The 21,393-nt window shown below is 43.5% G+C and overlaps 1 long non-coding RNA gene across 1 annotated transcript in view; it reads left to right on the top strand.

Annotated features, from left to right (window-relative positions):
• The first annotated feature begins 2,072 nt into the window (after positions 1 to 2,072).
• Positions 2,073 to 21,393, top strand: part of LOC115093122 — a 102,476-nt gene continuing 83,155 nt past the window's right edge. The window contains exons 1-2 of the long non-coding RNA XR_003857175.1: positions 2,073 to 2,164; positions 3,843 to 3,960. This is a non-coding gene — a long non-coding RNA (uncharacterized LOC115093122). The remainder of the gene's footprint in view (positions 2,165 to 3,842; positions 3,961 to 21,393) is intronic.

A 21,393-nucleotide genomic window follows, 5' to 3' on the forward strand; every position in this document is an offset into this window, starting at 1 on the left:
CACGCATGTGCTTAGTGTGAAAAAAAACATGACACAGCTTAGTTTGCATCAGTATTGCAACAGACACCCAGCATGAAATGACTGGTAAAACCTAGCATGGATGAAAAAGGGGTGTTGCTTCAGTATTTGGACTCGGTTACAGGGGCCAATAAGTGATTGGGTAGAGATATTTGATTAGGGCTGTGATTGGACAAATTGTATGATGAAAAAAAAAATAAGGATGTGATGGGAAGGGGCTTGTCATCAAATAATAAGGCATTTGATTGGGTTATATAGTTTTTTTTTAATGAGAAATTAGAATTATATTAGCCCTGTTTTGTAACGTACGGGGGGAACCAAGGGAGGGAGAGAGCAATTTGCCAATGTCATGTACGTTTTTCTCAGTAAAGAAGAAAACCAAAAGATGAAGCTTTGGTTTACTAGATAAGTTAGACAAACTGAAAGTTGCTTGATGGAAATGAATAATCCCAGGGTCTTCTGAGAGCTGCGATTAAACTAACGGTCTTTTTAGACCATAAATCTGACAATCCTCCATTCTCCTTACTCACTTTCCATCCCCCCCCCCAATCTGAGTCCCTCACTCACTCTTACCCCATCTTCTCTTCCTCCTTTCCACGTCTCCTCTAATCTGCTCATTCACTCTCACGTCATCCCCATGCTTTTGCCTCATCCTAGTAGTCACCATCTCTCTCCCTGTAAGCTCTCCAATCCTCTCGTTCCCTCTCCCTTCCCTAGCCACTCCTATCCTCTCATTCATCCCCCTCCCTCCATCCCTTCACTATTGTTCCCGAGATTTCTTCATTTACCTGAATTCAACCCCACATCCCATCCTCCTCCTCAGTACTTCTCCTCCTCTCCCTCCTCCAAGCTGAGTCAAAGGCAGGAAGAGGACTGGAGCAGGAAGAGCCCACTGGGCTACTTCCTCATCTCTTGCTGTTAGAGCCCAACTGCAGCTTTCAGTGGTGCGGCTCTGTGTTCAGCCAGGTGTTTGAAAGCTGCAGTCAGGCTCCTGCGGAAAGAGAGCGGGAAGCAGCCCAGAGGGCTCCTCCTGCTCTAATCCTTTTCCTGCCCTCTGATCCACATGTTGGTGAGGTGAGAGGGAGGACTTAGATTGGTACCACCAGTACCCCTGCAGCAAGAGAGCAATCAGCGTTTGGGGAGGGGGAGAGAGGGAGGGACTTTAATCATTGTTGGCAAGGCAAGAGAGAAGAAAGGAGCCCAATGTGCTACCACTGCTCTCCTCCTCCTCCTGCCCTCATATCAGCATGCAGGAGGAGAAGAGGGAGGGACTTAGACTGTTGCTGGCATGGTTTATGGTCTTCTATGGCAAATTTGCTGAGATAGGAAAAATCCATGGGAAGAGACAAATGTACAGAGGGAATCACAGGAAACTGGGGCCCTGCCTATAATAGCCAGGATTAAGTTAAAAATATTATGTTTTGTTTTTAAGTCTTTAGTAAGAGCGCAAACAAAATATATCCATAAGATACTGGCGCCTTATCAGCCAACGTTAAAGTTGCACATGGACGTTTGCATATATTTGAGCGAGGTATTGCAGTGTATATGCAAATGTGTGTGCAGCATTCACATGCATACTTCTGTGTCTTCAGGGGTGTGGTTTCATGGGTCATGCTGCCACCAGCAAAGCAGCCCAACAACCTCCAGGGATGTCCAACACCTGGATATCCCTGGTGGAAGAGCATGAGTGTAACTTGTTCCTGATCCAGGGAATGAGGAGGAACATTTACTATAGCAAGTAGGCCTAGCCCACAGTATTTTTTTATTGTGGAGCATCATACCCACCTGGGGTAAGTGCCACGTGGACTGTGAGTTTGGAGGTAGAATTAGGTCAGGATGTGCATGGTCAATCACTAGGGGAGTTCTAGGATGGGGTGGGATGGGGGTGGGGTCTACTTTTGGGGCAGATGGTTGCACACCACTTCCAGATGCATTAAAGGAGTGCAAATACCCATTCTACTCACTTCAGACATTAGTAGAATACATTGCCACATACCAGTATGGATATCACAGTGACAGTTGTGGTGCACACTCAACTTTGTCATTCTCTGTATAGATTGAAACCTGAAGAAGAAGGCCCGGGATCTGCAACAGAAGAAATGGATGTGGCTGGACCAGCTGCAAGCCAGGCAGGATGGGGCTGGAGGTAAATTCATGATATAGCCATCAGGAACAGTTTCACAAGGTCATTCTATATCCTGTTTCCAACACTGGCCATACCATTGGCCTACTGCTCTGCACGATCCTTTGTCTTCAGTTTAAACAAACACTCATTCATACATACTTAGATCTAGGCTGGGAAATGCTGCAGCCAATGCTTGCCCTCCCTCCCCCAGCCACTAGTTTTCATGATATAAGAAAATGCCATACTGGGTCAGACCAAGGGTCCATCAAACCCAGCATCCTGTTTCCAACAGTGGCCAATCCAGGCCATAAGAACCTGGCAAGTACCCAAAAACTAAGTCTATTCCATGTAACCATTGCTAATGGCAGTGGCTATTCTCTAAGTGAACTTAATAGCAGGTAATGGACTTCTCCTCCAAGAACTTATCCAATCCTTTTTAAACACAGCTATACTAACTGCACGAACCACATTCTCTGGCAACAAATTCCAGAGTTTAATTGTGTGTTGAGTAAAAAAGAACTTTCTCCGATTAGTTTTAAATGTGCCCCATGCTAACTTCATGGAGTGTCCCCTAGTCTTTCTACTATCCGAAAGAGTAAATAACCGATTCACATCTACCCGTTCTAGACCTCTCATGATTTTAAACACCTCTATCATATCCCCCCTCAGTCGTCTCTTCTCCAAGCTGAAAAGTCCTAACCTCTTTAGTCTTTCCTCATAGGGGAGTTGTTCCATTCCCCTTATCATTTTGGTAGCCCTTCTCTGTACCTTCTCCATCGCAATTATATCTTTTTTGAGATGCGGCGACCAGAATTGTACACAGTATTCAAGGTGCGGTCTCACCATGGAGCGATACAGAGGCATTATGACATTTTCCGTTTTATTCATCATTCCTTTTCTAATAATTCCCAACATTCTGTTTGCTTTTTTGACTGCCGCAGCACACTGAACCGACGATTTCAATGTGTTATCCACTATGACACCTAGATCTCTTTCTTGGGTTGTAGCACCTAATATGGAACCCAACATCGTGTAATTATAGCATGGGTTATTTTTCCCTATATGCATCACCTTGCACTTATCTAATGAATATGCATGAGATTTATTTGCAAGTACTGCTTCCTATGTATGCAAATAGTTCTCATGCATGCTCATTTGGGATATCATTAAAACCCAACTGCCTGGGGGGAGGAGGGCATAGGACTGGTTTGAACACCCCTGATCCAAGCATTTCTCTGGGTCACAGGCAGCACTATCATGAAGAGTTACTTGCAAGGCACCCTCTGGACTACTGGAAACCTTTCAGGATGTCCCCACCCACTCAGAAATTTCTGCCTACTGAATGATTATGCCCCCTATCATATACAAGTATGTACTGCCTAATGGCCCTAGATGCCTTGCTATGTTGACCACAGCCCTACACTTCAAACATTGACATAGAGTCAATCTCTGTCCCCATATCACAAGCGATGCATCATCAAATTACATACTACTGAAATCAAGCTTCAGTATATCAAAGCATCATAATATGGACTTGCCATCATCTAATTTCATGGGTGTCCCATAGTTAGGAGTACTTCCCTTTGCCTGCAGCTATCCTCAAAAATGAATGTCTTTTAAATGCTTGTCTGAATATGCACATCGTACCTTGGAGTATATGAGCACACCTAATGACACCCATTTGCTCTTCTCTTCACAGGTGACAACTCCTTATCACCGGAGGAGGAGGTAGAGGGAAGATGATGATAAGATCCCAACCCCTGGTGACATCACAGGTCATGCCATATAAGGCCCAATATCCATAAACAGCTATTACGGTAATTAATAACGAATAGTAGCTTGAGATTTATTTAATGTTTGGGTTCTTGCCAGGTACTTGTGTCTTGGATTGGCCATTGTTGGAAACAGGATACTGGGCTTGATGGACCCTTGGTCTGACCCAGTATGGCATTTCTTATGTTCTTATTCATCCCCTCTTCCACTGGAGGACTCAGCGGTGGCAGATCAGCTCCTTCACCCACAGCTGGTGGGCCCTAGGCCCCAAGAGGCCAACATTCCTCTCCCCATCCCAATAGGCCCTGCTCCCCTTCTGCCCAGGGAGGTAGTGATGCCAGTAGTCAGACTGACCAGCACTTGATATCTGATGGAGTCCCAGATCCTCCTAATCTTCACCTACTATTACCTGCCACCCTGCTTGGGGCTCCTGCTCCGGGCGATGAGGCTGCCTCTGTACGCTTTTCAGGGGAGGGCATGGTGGATGAGATTAGAGGAATGTGAGCTGACCTCCAGAGTCTGCTCAGGATGGTGGAACGGCACGTGAACAGCCACAAATGCCTCACTGTGGCTGTGAATCTGATAGTAATGAACCACCCACCATCACAGCCAGACTCCTGTCTGTAGGCCGTCCCTGATCCGTTTTGCTTGTGTAAATAGTTTGCTCCCAAGCTGGCTCACTACTATTTCATTTTATTTAACATTTTCTAAATAGTTTTTTTAAAGTTTATATTTTTCATATTTATGATAAAGGTTTTATAAATTTTGCACATTTTTAGTCTGTGTCTTTTTTACTACGTACTATGGTTTATTTTTTACTACATTAAAAGCCTTTTTCAGCATATCGTATAGCCATGACTCTCTCAACCAGACATAGCCCTGCGTGTTGTTTGCGATGCTGTTTTGTCCAGTAATAGTTAGATGCCTCTTGGTAAACATAGCACCCATAAAACCGCTACCTGTAAGGGAAAACACAATTCAAATAATAGATATATATACACTCGTACCAGTCAACTCCACAAAGGGCACCAGATGTGAGTGCAGGCAAGCTAGAAGCAAGAGTTGTATGCCTTTCATTTGTTGCATGTTAGCTATCCTCCTACATTAAATCACAGCATAGGGATGGCCCTTTCACGATCATTATACTTCACAACAGAGATGAGGGGGTGATATAAGGATTCTGGAAGGAGCTACAGTCCATTCCCCTGAAGCAGGCAGCAGCTTAAAGGTCTAGTGAGGTACCCTCAAGTCCCATACACATCTACTGTATGCAGTACTGCTCAGAAACATAACTCACCTGTCATAGAAATCAAAATATATACTTTACCATCTGAAATGATCTATTTTTAATAATGCATGTACTGACATCTCTTGAATTCGGGGACTCAGTCATAGGAGCGCAGTTTAAGTGTAACATTATAAATGAAAATGCCAGCTTTAGAGTGTTTATTCTGGAAATGCATTGCTGGCATTAACATGGTGCTGGCAGGCTCTGGCTATGCCGGAAGCTCTCCAGTCACTTCATTTTAAGCACATTCCTACAGGTACCGCTTTCCATAATGGCTGGAATACATCTTGTTAATAGCGCGAATAAGGAATATCTGCTTCTCTCGAATCATTCAAATATTAAGCTGATTTGCATTTGTAAATTAAGATTTTCTTTTTTTTTGCTAATTGAAAAAGATTTTTCATTTAATACGAGTTGTGACAGATTGGATCGCAGTGGCAATGGTAATTTTGCAGATGCTTATATACATTCTTTTGATACCATTGCTGCACACAAAGCTTTTGCCTCCTTGAGTGACTATCGTCGTCTGGCCTGGTGGTGCGGGGGAAGGGCAGCATGCCTCGGAAAGGAGACTGGCATTTGGGAACAGACCCAGAACATGACTTCCTTGATGTGTCTGGTGCAGATGGCTTCCAGTGGACAGCTAAGCTATCGCTGCAACAGTCTTAAAAGCACTTTCACAAAATAGCTCAAACAGGCATGTTACTTTCTGATTGTTTGCTTTTTTCTTTTCAAATAGATTTTATTGAAGAAAAATATGCACAAGCAAACACATAGGGTGTCTGCTCCAAAAAGAGTTGCATATAGCTAGATATGGCCTAGCTACATAGTAAAAAATACTGGCTTTCCACTATTCCCTTGGTTATTCATTTATGCCCCCTTCATCTGCGCACTCGATAAATGGCTTTTATGTGATCCCTGTAATAAGGTTAGAAATCTTTTATAAAATAAACTTGTTCATCTCCAAAATATGCACTGCTCGATACAATCATGATGACTTCTCTGGGTAAATCCATTTTTTTTTTAAGCAGTGCATATCCACTCTAAAATGGTCATATTAAAGCAAACCTGGACATTTTACCATGGCCATATCATTCTTATTTTTATCGGCCCAAAGTTAAAGGGCTGGTTAGTTCAGCAGAATCTTCATCCTCAAAAACAAATCTCCCTCCTACAGCTCCCCGGCGTCAGCAACAGGAACCTCCAAAACCCTCTAGCCAGCAGCAACATCCCTCTTGATCCCCTAGATCATTCCCAGACTAGACCCCGGAGTTCCGCAACTTCCTCAGCACCCACGCCCTCCTAGGTCCTCTTCGACTCCTAATCCCTCTGCTGCCACTTGTGGCGTTAATCTTACCGCTAAGTTATATTAAAACTGTTTATTGCTATGTTATGTTAAAACTGTTCACCTTCAAGTCTTGCTGCTGACCACCCTTGTCATCTCTCCTCTGTCCCATTCCTTTATGCCTGTTCCTGCATAGATCTTCTTTTTGCTCTTGTTATCTGTACTCCCACCCTCTGCCCCTGTTTAATGTATTTTCCACCTTTGAGTTAGATGTGAACCGGTATGATGTAACCACTAATACCGGTATAGAAAAGCTGTTAAATAAATAAACAGGGTCTCCCAGACTTCTGAGCTAGCAACAGTACTCTACCATCTCCCCAACACTTCCCTTCTAGGCAACGCTTCTCACCGCTGTCTTGCCATTTCTAATGAAATGACAGCCCTGAGCATGAATTCACACTTTGCACTATTCACTCACAATTTTTTCTTAATATGTGGGTTTTATGCAACACGAGGGAATTTTAGGGGATAATAGTTTGTCCGGCTAACAGGATCATTCATCAAAATACGATGGGCCATTATTGCGTGCTTTAGGGCATTATTGCACGCGCTAATGCCCTAACACATGTGATAACTACTAGGGATGTGAATCGTTTTTTAACAATTTAAATTATCGTCCGATAATTTTAAAATAGTCATTAATCGGTAAGGGACTCGATACAATAGGAATTCCCTCGATTTATCGTGAAAAATCGTTAAATCGAGTACGGGAATTATTTGGGGGGAGGGCGGGAAAACCGGCACACCAAAACAACTCCTAAACCCACCCCGACCCTTTAAAACCAATCCTTTACCCTCCCCCACCCTCCCGAACCCCCTCAAAATGTTAAATTACCTGGTGGTCCAGTGAGGGGGGGGGGTGTCCCGGCGCGATCTCCCGCTCTCGGGCAATCGGCGCCATTTTGGCTACCACTGATAAAAATGGCGCCGATGGCCCGATAAAAAAAACAAACACCTCGACCCTGTGACATAGTGAGGGCAAAGGCGATCGGCGCCATTTTGAAACCAGCACCGGCACCGAGGGTATGATTGAAGGGATGGCTCCCGGACCCCCCGCTAGACCACCAGGTACATGTAAAAGGTTTTTGGGGGGGTCGGGAGGGTGGGAGTATTTATAGTCATTACATACCTAGCACATTATTGGAGAGGAGGAGTAACCTAATAGAGCAGTGGGCTATAAAGCAGGGAAACCAGGGCTCAAATCCCAGTGCATCTCCTTGTGACCTTTTGCGAGTTACTTCACCCTCCATTGCCTCAGATACAAACTTACCTCTAGATTCATCAAAATGTCTTAGTAATGCTTTGATAAGAAAAAGGGTAAGGAAATGTTAGAATTACCGCTTTGCATTGGTAGTATCACATGGTGCAGTAAACTTATTGTGTCCTCCAATAACTCCTATTTTTGCATGAGAGAGAGAGACTATCTACAAGGCCCTCATAGTAGTCAATAGAGATGTGAATCGGAATCGGTTCGGTTCCGGTTCCGATTCAAATCTTATAATTTTTATCGTCCGGCCCGATTGGTTTTTTGTTTATCGGCTGCGCCCAATCCGATAAACAAAAAACCCACCCTGACCCTTTAAAACTGACCCCTTAGCCTCCCCCACCCTCCCGACCCCCCCCCAAAAAAATGTTTTAAAATTACCTGGTGGTCCAGTGGGGGCACAGGGAGCAATCTCCCGCTCTTGGGCCAACGGCTGCGCTAATAAAAATGGTGGCGATGGCCCTTTGCCCTTACCATGTGACAGGGTATCCGTGCCATTGGCCGGCCCCTGTCACATGGTAGGAGCACTGGATGGCCGGCGCCATCTTTAAAAATGACTTGGGCATGGCCATTTTTTTTATTGGGCCATCGGCGCCATTTTTATTAGTGGCAGCCGACGGCCCGAGAGTGGGCGATCGGTCCCGGGGCTTCCACTGGACCACCAGGTGATTTTAAAACGTTTTTGGGGGGTTTGGGAGGGTGGGGGAAGGTAAGGGATTAGTTTTAAAGGGTCAGGGTGGGTTTAGGGGTTGTTTTGGTGTGCCGGTTTTCTTGCCCTCCCCCAAATAACTCCCGTTAGTGGACACAAACCCGATTAACGATTTTTCACAATAAATCGGGGGAATTTCTATTGTATCGCACTCTTTAACTATTTTTGACGATTTAAAAAATACGGATGATATTTTAAATCGTCAAAAACCGATTCACATCCCTAGTAGTCAAGTATTTATATTTTATAGGTGGGCAATTTAATAGGTTGAGGTGAGGTGCTGGTGGTGGTTTAAGGTTTAGGGACCAGTTTCTCATGTAGAGAAAACCGTATGAACAGCACAGTACACCTTGATGAAGATTTGACGTCATTTGGAGTGAGGAAAGTCTCACAAAGATGCCATGTCTACTGTGTTCTCTCACCCTAGTTTGATGGACTCTATAACAGGGTACCATTAAGGTGGAGACTGTGAAATATCCAGAGTACCTGAATGTAATTTACTTTGAAGTGCCTGAAAAGTATAATGCAAACCAAATAATTGAGAAATAAAATAAATACATTATTTGGTATTCTTGTAGAAAATAGTCAGCTGGAGAGCCAACAGGTTGCAATGTGTCCAGTCCTGCCACAGCTGTATCTGAAATGGTGCTGAGCACCATCCATTCAGATGTGGAGAAGGTTATCTGGCTGGCATCCATCTCAGCTATAATGTGGGCCTGCTTCCACTTGATGAGACATTGGAGGTCCCGCAACTTGTGGCTCAGGCCTTTTTCACAATAACTGATTAATGTGAAAAAACGCATTGAGCCTGTTGCAAATCTTTTCCCACATTCCCTCTTTCCTGTATGAGCCCACTCTCCTGGACTTGAAGCCATACAGAACATACTGGGCCTTCATGACCTCATGGACAAGAAAGTCCACCTCCCTAGGTAGGACATTTGGCTTCCTCAGAAGTGCTCCACTCCTTCCAGATATGGTGCATGAGAGTAATTTTAAAAAGCATTTAGATGCAGAGAGCCAGATTTTAAAAAGCCTTTACATGCTTAAAAATGAGCTTTCACATTATTCCAGTAAGTGTTTTTTGAAAATTGTTACAATATAAGCCATTGAATTATCCATAGCATTTACTTGCATAAGTACACTTTACATGCATAAATGCCTTTTGAAAATTGCTACGTTACATTTACACATGTAACTCCTTTTAAAATTACCCTTAAGTTGTTTTTTTTTTCAAATTCCATTTTCTGTATACCATAATCCTCTTGGGCAGAAGGTTTTGTTCACATATGACGTCATTTTTGGCTTAGCATGTTTAAACTGACTGGAAGTCAATCATCTAGTCCTGAAGTGGATTCATTGGTGGTGGGGGGGATGGAGGGTGGAATTAGTTTTGGATTGTATACCACCTAGTGAGAAATTGACTTAGGCAGTATATCAAGTGTAATAATAATAGTAGTAATAATAATTCAGTGTTTTTCAAGCTTGTCCTGGAGTATATGTCATATCAAAACATGATATATAGAAAACCTTGGGGTTTGCTCCAACCACTTCCTGCTCCCGAAGAACTGTGGACACATCTCTCCACAGATTTCATTGTGGACTTGCCACAATCTAAGGGTCACACTGTTATATGGATCACCATCGACAGGTTTTCAAAAATGGCCCCATTTTCTTCCATTGTCAGGCTTACATTCTGCTACAGAATTGGCACGCCTGTTCTTCCTCCATATATTTCGTCTGCATGGCTTACCCAAGGACATTGTCTTGGACGGAGGTCCACAGTTTGTCGCCAGTTACTGGCGCTCACTCTGTCGTAAGTTTGGCATCAACATCAGCCTTACCACAGCTTACCATCCACAGGCTAACGGACAAGCTGAACGTATGAATCGCACCTATATAAATGATCGGCAAGACAACTGATCTGAACTTCTTCCTTGGGCGGAGTTCTCCCACAACTCCCATATTGCCACTGCCACAGGTATGTCGCCTTCCATTGTTTATGGTAAGCAGCCCCAGCCACCTCTAACCATACCACTGTTAGTACCTTCTGCTGCGCAAGCTACTGCAGATGCCCTCAAGGCCCTATGGAATCAGACGAACCTTCGACTACGTCAAACCTCAACTCGGGCCAAAAAGTCTGCGGATATTCATCGACGCTCTGCTCCTGAGTTTCTTTCTTGCCAAAAAGTCTGGTTAAGTACACAATACATTTGTCTTAAGATACCTTCCCAAAGGTTCACACCTAGATACATCGGAGCTGTTGCGTACCAGCTTCGGCTGCCGCCAACTTTGGGAATTCACAATACTTTCCATGATTCACTTCTGAAACCAGAAATCCTTTCCTGGCCTTTGCGCAAGGTTCCAGAACCCTCCCAGCTGGTTGCGGAGACCAACACCACTTACAAGATCCACGAAGTTCATGATGATCGCCGTAGGGGCCGCTGGTGGGAATGCCTCCTCTCCTGGGAGGGGTATGGCCCAGAAGAGAATTTGTGAGAGCCAGCTCATAACATCCTGGATAAAAACCTCCTCCTCCTCCAGTTTCATGGTGCCCATCCAGGCAAACCAAGACCTCCAAGAGGAGGGCGTAAGGGGGGGTACTGTTGCGTGTGCCGCCCGCGGCCAGGCCCTCTTACCCTCTGCTGCCTACTCCAGCGTCTAGCTCCACTTCTCTTTTGGCTGTGGGCCACTGTCTCCATCCTTGGGCCATCCCTGGCACTCCTGTTTCCATGACGGACTCCTGTGCTCCGCAGTGGACCTCTCCACGTGGTCCGCAGAAGTTGCCGCCATCCAGCGCCGCACCCCTCCCTAGGCACGCGCACACATCTCAGTTCCTTATGAAGGGCCTGCAGAAGGAACCTAGCCACAGCCTTGGATGATGACATCATTGAAGTCCCAGTATATAAGGCCGGGCTCAGCTCCTGTTAGTCGCCTTTGCAACATGTCTCCACGCTGGACGTGTACTTCGTTGCCTCCTGGTGATTCCCTCGTGTTCCTGGTTCCTGTTCCCTTCGAGTTCCTGTTCCTGGTTTCATTTTCTCTGTTCCTGTGCTTTGTGCTACTCAGCTTATCCCTAAGGACTGTCTGACTACTCTATTGATCTTCTCTTGGACCCGACCACTGCTTCGTCTGACCACGCTACTGATCATCTCTTGGTCCAGACATCTGCTTCGCCAACCACGCTACTGATCATCTCCTAGTCCAGACCTCTGCTTTGTTTGACTACGCAACTGATCATCTCCTAGTCCTGACCACGCCATTGCTTCTCTCCTGGACTGACCACACCATTGCTTCTCTCCTGGACTGATTTCAGCCTTGCCTTGCCGCCGCTCCTGGATTGACACCTGCCCTAACTTCAGCCTGTTCTACAGTGCCTCTACAGTCTTAGTTCTGGACTTGTCCTTTCAGGCTTTGGCCTGCTCTTGCTCAGGCACCCCCTGTCTGACTGTTCTTCCTATTGGCGCCCGGGTCTCTGGGACTTCGCCTCATCTAGTACAGACTCTTCAATTCTGCTGTTGCTGACCCTGGGCTGACCTCTTCATCTTCTCATCGATGGCCATGAACAGAGGCTCACTTAACTCCAACTGGCCCCTGTACCCAAAGGCCCAACCTGCGGGGAATGAGGGCTGGGATTGGTGAAGCTCCAGCCGGCCTCTGTCAGTCAGCCTACTCCACCTGCCAATGGTGGGGACCCTTAGGGCCTCCCCTACAGGTAGCATCAACCCCACCTTGGCCCAAGGGTCCAGCTCCTGCGCAACAGTATCATATATCTTTAAATTGTACCACATCTTCCGTTTGCTTTCAAATCAGACCTTGATTGTGTATCTTAGTGACTTTGGCATCCCATGCATTCATTTGAGAAAGTAAATTGCTATTTCTCTATATAACTCAATATTATCCTTCACTAGAAAACTGAAACATATATCCATTTATTAAAATAAGTAGCCTTGCTTACCTTATTGAGATCTTAACTGTCTGTAAATTTGTTTCCCCAAGTTCTGTTCCCCCAGTAAACTTAAAATTTATATAGGCACAAGAAAGAGAGTAAAATGTATTATGCCAATACTACCCTTTTTATCTGAGTAAATTTAAAAAGTTGGTCATAGCAGCTGTATTCTTCAGCATAATTTACCTATTCAAAAGAGAACAAATCTTTATTGGCTTCTAACAACACCATCATTCTTTGCCATATTTTTCTGCCAAAAACTGAATACATGATAATTGTGAATCCCTGGATAAAAATTGGGCAGACAGAATGTTTATCCTGTAAGGTCCTGCATAAGCTCAGTGTTCAGCAGAGGCCCACTCTGTTTATCTCTGTAGCCAGTTTGCCTCTACTTCAGCAAAAATAGCTCTTTGTAAAAAATATGGTATGGTATTGGCAGAAAACATCATATATTCTGATATTTCTGTTTGAAACTTTAGTGCATGTCTTTTCATTTATCTCCTAAAGAGATTTGCTAGTTCTGATGGAAGCCACTCCTGCAGATATACACATTTAAAGTTTAAACAGGAAACATGCAAGAGGAGGAAAGACGGCCATTGTGGGGACTGGGAACGTGTGCCAAGGTCTTAGGGAAGCCTTCAAATACATCTATTACTAAGTGTATCAGAAATAATAGCTAGGGAGGAATTGTGCAACCAAGATAGAGATGGAGGCCTGCACAACTAGGAGAAGGGTTGAGGCCCACATGGCTGGAAGACTTGGGGTTGGCCACTCTTTTGGGGAGGGTAGGTTGGCAGTCCTAGTTTGAACTAGCAAACAAAGAATGTCTGATGCTAGGCTAAAGTGTATTTTATTATTTAAGTTTTGTAATGCTTTCAAAAACCTATCACAGTGAATGCCACTCCCACACACCAGGTTTTCAATTGGCAAATCCTTACATGCTTGATTCCAAAAAAACAGTCAGTGCTTCAAAAATGGCATTTAAACCAAGTCAACAAATAAGGTTCCTAATCTGTAACCCACAATGTCTTTTGTAGAAAATCTATAGGCACTAGCAAGAATCAATTTGAATTTCTGCTTGAGTCATGCCAGTTTGAACCTTGGTGTGATGTGCTGAGCTAGTTGTGCCCTGAAGGAATAGAATTGCATAGTTTTATAAGCAGCTGAGATTCCTTAACTCAAATTAGCTTGGAAGATGGGCAAAAGAAGCAGACTATTATCATATAGGAACTATATCAGAGGCAGATAGAAGAGTTTTTAAATCCCCAAATAATATGAGAGTAATCATCTGACAAAGTAGAATCCAGGCTGTGCTACTTGAGCTTTATCAAAATTTTACTCCCATACAAAAATGAGCTCCAGTTCAAGATGGAAATACTGGGATATTTTTTATTGATAAATCTGGAAACATGTATTTTGATCTTTCCCCCTGGATGTTTTACAATACCTGAACAAAAAAAGATCGAGCAATGCTACTAAGATCAAGAGTGACAGTGGAAGAGTGCAGTTTGCTATGAGATCAAGAACATCTGGAAGCCTTTTTTTATGGGAGTTCTAGCATTATTAACACTGGCATTTTATTTCTCTGTTTGTTTTCCAGTACTACAAATTAAATTATTATTTCTTAGGTGTGCATACATGGCTCAACATTAAATGGACAGTATCTCTTTCCTCTTCCTCTCTAGTTCTTGTCTAACTTGCAGATATTTTAGTCTGCAAGAACGATACCATTTCAATGTTGCTAGAGAGGGATAGTCAATAGTTCTTTGTTTTGGCTTGCTCCTTCAACACTTTTTATTGGGGTCTCTGTCTTCCCCAGAGTTAATGATCTCTAACCTAATCAGTCTGAAAGGGTTTCTGCAGTTTCTTGCTATTGGACTGCATTATGCCGTGCTTAATTCTTGAAGTAGTAAGCAGAAAAGGAAGTATTCTCTTCAGAAGAAGACAACATGCAGGAAAAGCTATTATGAGGACAATTTTCAAAGCCATTTATCTGGATAAATTGAATTTATATGTGCAAAATTGTCTGTCTGAAAATCACCCTCCCTCAATATGGTCCAAAAGATATTGCGTTGATCCACAACACACATACATTTAGCTATCATTTCTGGGGCCATGTTTAGATCGAGGTAGGAAAATAACATGCGCAGATTGTATTTTCAACTCTATGCACATTTTCTGCCTTGGAAGAAAGCACCTCACATAAAGCAGGTGCAAAAATTTCCCTGGGAATTTTGCATCCGTGGCCATTTTCAAAGTGAAAGTTACATGGTACTTTCTCCTTGAAAATTGGTGCAAAGACCATGGCAAAAAGTGCCCACAGACTTTGTTGTAAGGTACTTTGAAAACTGTTCCCTTAACCTCCCGTTTTCCTTGCCATGTCACATATGAGGTGATGTGCCATGATAGATTATACTATCAGAAACATGAATTCATAACCACCAGCCAATGCATCTTGTTTGGATACTTGTTCAGTAGCAACTTTATATGCTCTTTCTGTGAAAAAAACAAGTGACGTCCTAAATCCACAAGCACTGAGCTCCAAAATGGCAGAAAGAGAGTTTACTGAACAGTGAGGAAAGAGGTTCAAAGGCACAGTAACACCTACGATCCTCTGTGGCAGATAATGGAAAGACGATACCTGTAGACAGTTCCATGGGGTAAGCAAGCTAAACTAAAAATGAATGACGAAATATGAAAAAAAGTCAACATGCCACAACATACATACAACTCCACTTGGGAATGAAGACCAGGGTTTTGAGAATGAGAACTCTCTACCTACGCACATCACAGTATAGGAAAGATACATGCAATGTAGGATGAATTTTGGCACAATGTTTGGGCTATGAAGGAAAATTCTGTACAGTGCATTCACACCCTTCCCCTTGACTGTATAGAGGACCTTGGGCAAGAAACTTGCATATCTGATTCCATTGAGGTTATTCTGAATTGTTTTTATCTAAGGCTGCTGCTAATTACAGTGCTGCTGCCAGGGATGGCAAGTTGGGAGTTTTGAAATCACTAGCATTGGTTTCAGTTATGGTTTAGCAGCCCAGAGATGTAAAATGAAGCAACAGGCTTGGTCCATCCTGCTAAACAAGTTCCCATAGAACTGCTCCTGCTGAGTCTTTATTGCTTCAGGCCTGGATTTATCAAAATGCTATGATTTTCACATGTGATAGGAAAAGGGGTGTGTTTTATGCTAATAGGCATATTGCACTAATACCTATGCAAAGAGGTAAGTTACTGCAAATTGTAATACCTTTTTTGCACTTTCAGATAAGTTTGTACATTTCTATAAGTAAATATGAACCACTGTGATTCTTCACACTATAACCAAAAAAAGGTGCAAGTTTTTATTTAAAAATTAAAAACTCATCTAAAAAGCAAAAGAAATATAGGGCATAATGAATAGATATGATCAGGTAGCTCTGTGTTAGCTTTTAGATATTGTCAAATTACCATATTATCAACTTTGACAATGTCATTTCTATGACCAAATACCTTTGGATCTTTAAGTACAAAGGCATTATTATACATATAGATGATAAATCAGAATGTAAAAAGGCACATTAATATACATTTTCAAAGTTTAAAAAACAATTACTGCATTGGTCACTTTGAGAGAAGGACAAGCAGTCTCATGTTTAAGGCACTGAGATAAAAGTCAGTAGAACTTGTAAATATATTTCTCTCTACTTCTGATACTCTGTCTGGATCTTAGCTTAACCAATTGAAACAGAGGAATTATAGCAGTAACTGGCACTGCATTTTTTATTCCTTATCGTCATTGCAAGCTATCCTGTAGGCCAGGCACTAGAAAAGAGCTGCTAGGCTCCAGCCCACTATTGGCCATTCTGAGATTGAAGATGAGGCACATCAGTGGCGTTTTCAAAGATTGTAGGTTTGGTCTACCCTTGACTTTACTGGGCTGTGGGGCCCAGAACGTTGCTGGGACTGTAGGCTACACTTCCATAATGATCTTTCTAACGATACAAGCAATTTCTCATCAGTGGCATGCTTAAGTTACTGTATGCATTAATTCACAATATATATGAATAACATAGGCTACTGACGAGTCCCATACAACTGTGTCCTCAGGGAAATACACTGTATATTTTTCCTGAAATTCTTCTCCGAAACCACTAATGCCAAACCTACAGCCGTGCTGTGCAAGTTGAGGTATGGCATGTGCAGGAAACTTAGAAACAGCATGACCTCAGTATAGAATCCAACAGTAATATGGATTTAGCAAGGAATCTGTAGATTATACAGTTCCAAGGCAATTGCTGGTAATAGCTCAGATCTAGCAGTGTATGCAGAGGTAGCAGAGTTTTAGAGAAGTCTGCACAATGTATAGCAGAAAAATACTGATACCTAATGGCAGCAGAAGAGAAATTTAATTTATGGCGTGATGCCTCACAGCTTCAGAAGTGAGGAAGAAGAATTAGGTTTTATAGAGGCAGAAGGGGATCAGTTATAAGAACATAAGATAATAAGATATGCCATACTGGGTCAGAAAAAGGGTCCATCAAGCCTAGTATCCTGTTTCCAAAAGTGGCCAACCAAGTCTCAAGTTCATGGCAAGTACCCAAACACTAAATAAATCTCAAGCTACTAATCCTTATTGATTAACAGCAGTTTATGGATTTCTGCTGTATGTATGTATGTATGTATGTATGTATTTATTTATTTATTTATTTATTTAGAGTCTCTTCTATACCGATAGCCGTTTGCACATCGTATCGGTTTACATAAAACAAATAACTTTTGGGCATGGCCCTTACAAATAACAATCGAAAGACAAGTAACAAAAAAAAAATATATAAGGGGGATAAGTGTGTTAAGATATATATATGTTTTAAGATCCAGAACTATATATGGGGGTATCATAGGCATTTACAGTAACAGGAACTATAAATAATGCTGAGCAGCATAACAATGAATACGACAACTATAATACAATACAATGTACCAGGAGACAGCATTCTTAAGGCGTTCTTAATCAGTTTCTAAGGGAGGGGTAAAAGCCAGGGATGGGGGGCAAACTTAAGAGATGGTAGTATGCAGGGGTCGAGGAGCACACAGAAGGGAGAGCAAAGATAAAAGGAAAGGGAGAGCTATAGCGTCATTAAGGATTCATAGGGGGTAGAGAAGACCAAGGGGGGGTGATGCATAAGCGACTAAAAAAAAAAAAAAGGGGGATAGAGAGGATGCAGGGTAGAATCGAAGTCAGTAGATGGGGGGAGAGTAAGAAGCATAACAGGTCAACTACTAGGGTGCCTGTTAGGTATTTTTCGTGGGGGGGAGGGGAAAGGGTAGGCTTGACGGAACAACCAAGTTTTCAGTTTTTTTTTTAAATTTAGGAGTAGAGGTCTCAGTGCGTAGATCAGGAGGCAGGGAATTCCATAGGGTGGGGGCAGCAAGGGAAAATTCTCTGCTCATAGTAGAGGAGAGTTTGATAGATTTGATTGATGGTGTGCGGAGGGTTCCTTGAAGGGCAGGGCGAGTAGGTCTAGTGGAAGTGCGAGGGAGGAGAGGGGGGTTGATCCATTTGAGGTTTGCATTTAACAGACTTTTATGGATGAGGGAGAGTGCTTTGTAAAGTATTCGTGATGGTATTGGGAGCCAATGGAATTTGATAAGCGTAGGAGTAATGTGGTCCCTTTTTTTAGAGTTTGCAAGAATACGTGCAGCGGCGTTTTGTAATAGTTGTAACGGTTTGGTGTGCGTTGAAGGGACGCCAAGGAGGAGGGCGTTACAGTAGTCTATTTTAGAAAAGATAATAGACTGAAGAACTGTACGAAAATCAGAAAAGTGTAGCAATGGTCTGAGTTTTTTTATCGTTTGTAGCTTAAAATAGCAGTCCCTTATGATAGAGTTAATAAAGGGTTTGAAAGTGAGATGGTTATCAATGAGGACACCTAGGTTGCGAGTGTGCGAGGAGAAAGATGTAGATGCATGTGAGAGGGGGATAGCTGGAAGAGGCTGTTTGTTAGAGATGATTAAGAGTTCAGTTTTGTTAGGATTGAGAGCCAGGTGCATGTCTGTGAGGAGTTGGTTAATGGAGGAAAGGCAAGATTCCCAGTTTTGTAGGGCAGTTTGGAGGGAGTCAGAAAAGGGGAAGAGAATTTGAACATCGTCTGCATAAATGAAGTGCTTGATGTGAAGATTGGTGAGAAGGGTGGTAAGGGGAAGCATGTAAATATTAAAGAGGGTAGAGGAGAGAGAGGAGCCCTGGGGGACACCCAAGGAAGACTGATAGGTTCAGATTCAATGTTATCAACTAGGACAGTGAAAAAGCGATTTTGCAGATAGGATTGTATCCAAGAGAGTGCGTTTCCAGAAATCCCAATACTTCTGAGGATGTTGAGGAGGATAGAGTGATTGACAGTGTCAAACGCAGCGGAGATGTCTAGCATAGCAATCAGATAAGAGGAGCCCGAATCGGTTCCTTTGATAAGTGTGTCAGTAAGAGAGAGTAGTAGGGTTTCAGTACTTAGATGCTTCCTGAAACCATATTGAGTTGAGGGAAGAATGTTGTGTTGTTCGAGGTGAAGGGAAAGGCGAGAGTTGACTAGTTTTTCAAGAATTTTAGCTAAGAGGGGTAGGTTGGAAACAGGACTGTAATTAGACAAGGTGGAAGGATCAAGATTAGGTTTTTTGAGTAAAGGTTTCACTACTGCTTGTTTGAGAAAATTAGGGACTGTGCCTTGCTCCAAAGAGCAGTTGAAGATGTTGGATAGTGGTTTGGCGATTACTTTGGGAATAGATAGTAGAAGTTTAGAGGGGATAGTTTCAGAGGGATGTGAGGAAGGTTTCATCTTTTTTAGGATGTTTTCTATTTCCAGCGAGGAAGATGAGTCAAAAGAGGAAAGAGTAGCTGAAGAGCTGAGGATAGGAAGAATAACATTGTTGTTGTTATGAGAGAAGTGTGCCGTGAAGGAGGCAACTTTATCTCTAAAGAAATGCGCTAACTCGTTGCAGCGATTCTTGGAGGTGGCTGCTAGTGGTTGTGTGTGGGAGGGGGTGGTAAGGTCAGCAACCATAGAGAAAAGAGCCTTGGGGTTATATTGTAGACCGTGTATCTTTCTGGCATAGTATTCTCGTTTAGTATGGAGAATGGAGTTTCTATATTCGTGCATGCGTTGGTAATAGGTGGTTTTGGATGCAGGGGAGAGGTGCTTGCGCCAGCACCTTTCAGCAGCTCTAAGCTGTTTTGAGAATTCTGAGATCAGGTGTGTACCAGGGTTTTCTATTTCGATGGGTCGGATTGATAGTTTTTGTTGTTAAGGGGCAAAGTTTGTTGGCAATGTTAAGGGTGAGGTCGACCCAGGAGGAGAAGGCGTTGTCTGGCGAAGAGAGGTCAATTTGGTTGGCTATGTCAGAGCATGCTTGCTGTAGGAACTTATCCAAACCTTTTTCTTTTTTTTTTTTAATTTAAAGTTTATTAAGCATATCCAATAATGTACAGCATAGTGGACATGTACAGAATAACAGATACAATAATGTATTAATTATCATCAAACTGTAGCATGAATGTTAATACACATTAAACTTCTATCGTGCATTTATAACAACAAATCCCCTATCACATTGCAGTAATGGTCTTAAACCTTTTCTCTTACACCTATACCCACCCCACCCTCCCTAGGCACAAGAATAAGTCTACCAAACATTCCAAAAATAAAGTTCACTAGCTAGTAGTGGAACACTTCTGTTGCCACAAAACAAAGCAATGCCACATTTTCTCAAACTTAGTTTCCTCTTAATGGCTATGAGTCTTCTTAAATGATAGATCTGGGTCAGCCTCCGAACTACTCTGGAGATTTGCGGAACAAAGGTATCCCTTCAAAAATATGCTATTTCCCCTCTGGCTGCCAGAATGATTTGCTGGGAAAGTAAAAGAACCTCAGAAGTCTGGTCATTCAAAGATATATTCAATAGAAAAAAACATAGGTTCTTTATACACTACAATCCCCACTCTTTCCTCTATCAGCCTTACAATATCAGCCCAAAAGGCAGCTATTAAGGGGCAATCCCACCACATATAGAAAAAGGTATCTAACCCCCCCGCATTTCCACTACCATAGCTTATCTACCTTGGTGTTGGGTGCATCAGCCCTTGATCCGAGGTGGTGTTGGCGCTACCTGTGGGGGAGACCCCCGCAGGTCCCCACCATCGGAAGGCAGGGCTGGACAGGAAGCAGAGGCCAGCAGGAGCTTCACCACTACCAGCTCTTGTTCCCCGCAGGTCGAGCCCTTGGGTGCCGTGGCCGGCTGGTCATAGGTGGGCCTCTGAGCGGATGATCCTGTATAGCACGGCCAGACAAGGCGGGGCGGCTACTAGGGACCGATGGTCCGAGGCAGGCAGCAGAAGGCATGGTCAGGCCTGGTCCAGAGGTCAGAGGCAGGCGGCAGAAGACGTGGTCGTCCGGTCCAAGGGTCAGAGGCAGGTGGCAGAAGAGGTGGTCAAGTCCGGGTCAGAGGTAGGAGACAGAAGAGGTGGTCAAGTACAGTCCAGAGGTCAGAGACAGGTGGCAGAAGACATGGTCAGGAAGCAAGCTGGGTCAAGAGCCAAGGTCCTTCTGAGGGGTGAGGAGTAAGGAACTGGAATGGAAACGCAGGAACAGGAGCAGGAACTAGAGCTGGAAATCCAGAACAGGAAGTGGAACACAGGAACAGCAACTCAGGAACACTGGCAGAAGACAGTGAGGTGACCCGTTGCCAAGCTGCCTGCTGGGAGCCCAATGCAGCCTTAAATAGGCTAGAGCTCATGATGTCATCAGGGAGGACCAGCAGCAATTTCCTGCCGCTGGCCCTTTAAGGCCCGGGAAGAGATGTGCACACATAGGAGGGGCCCATAAAGGAGCGACAGTCAGTGGCATCCTGGCCGCAGGAGAGGGAGGAAAGACTCCAGCGGTC

The sequence above is a fragment of the Rhinatrema bivittatum genome, chromosome 5 (genome assembly GCF_901001135.1).
Source record: "Rhinatrema bivittatum chromosome 5, aRhiBiv1.1, whole genome shotgun sequence".
NCBI lineage: Eukaryota > Metazoa > Chordata > Amphibia > Gymnophiona > Rhinatrematidae > Rhinatrema > Rhinatrema bivittatum.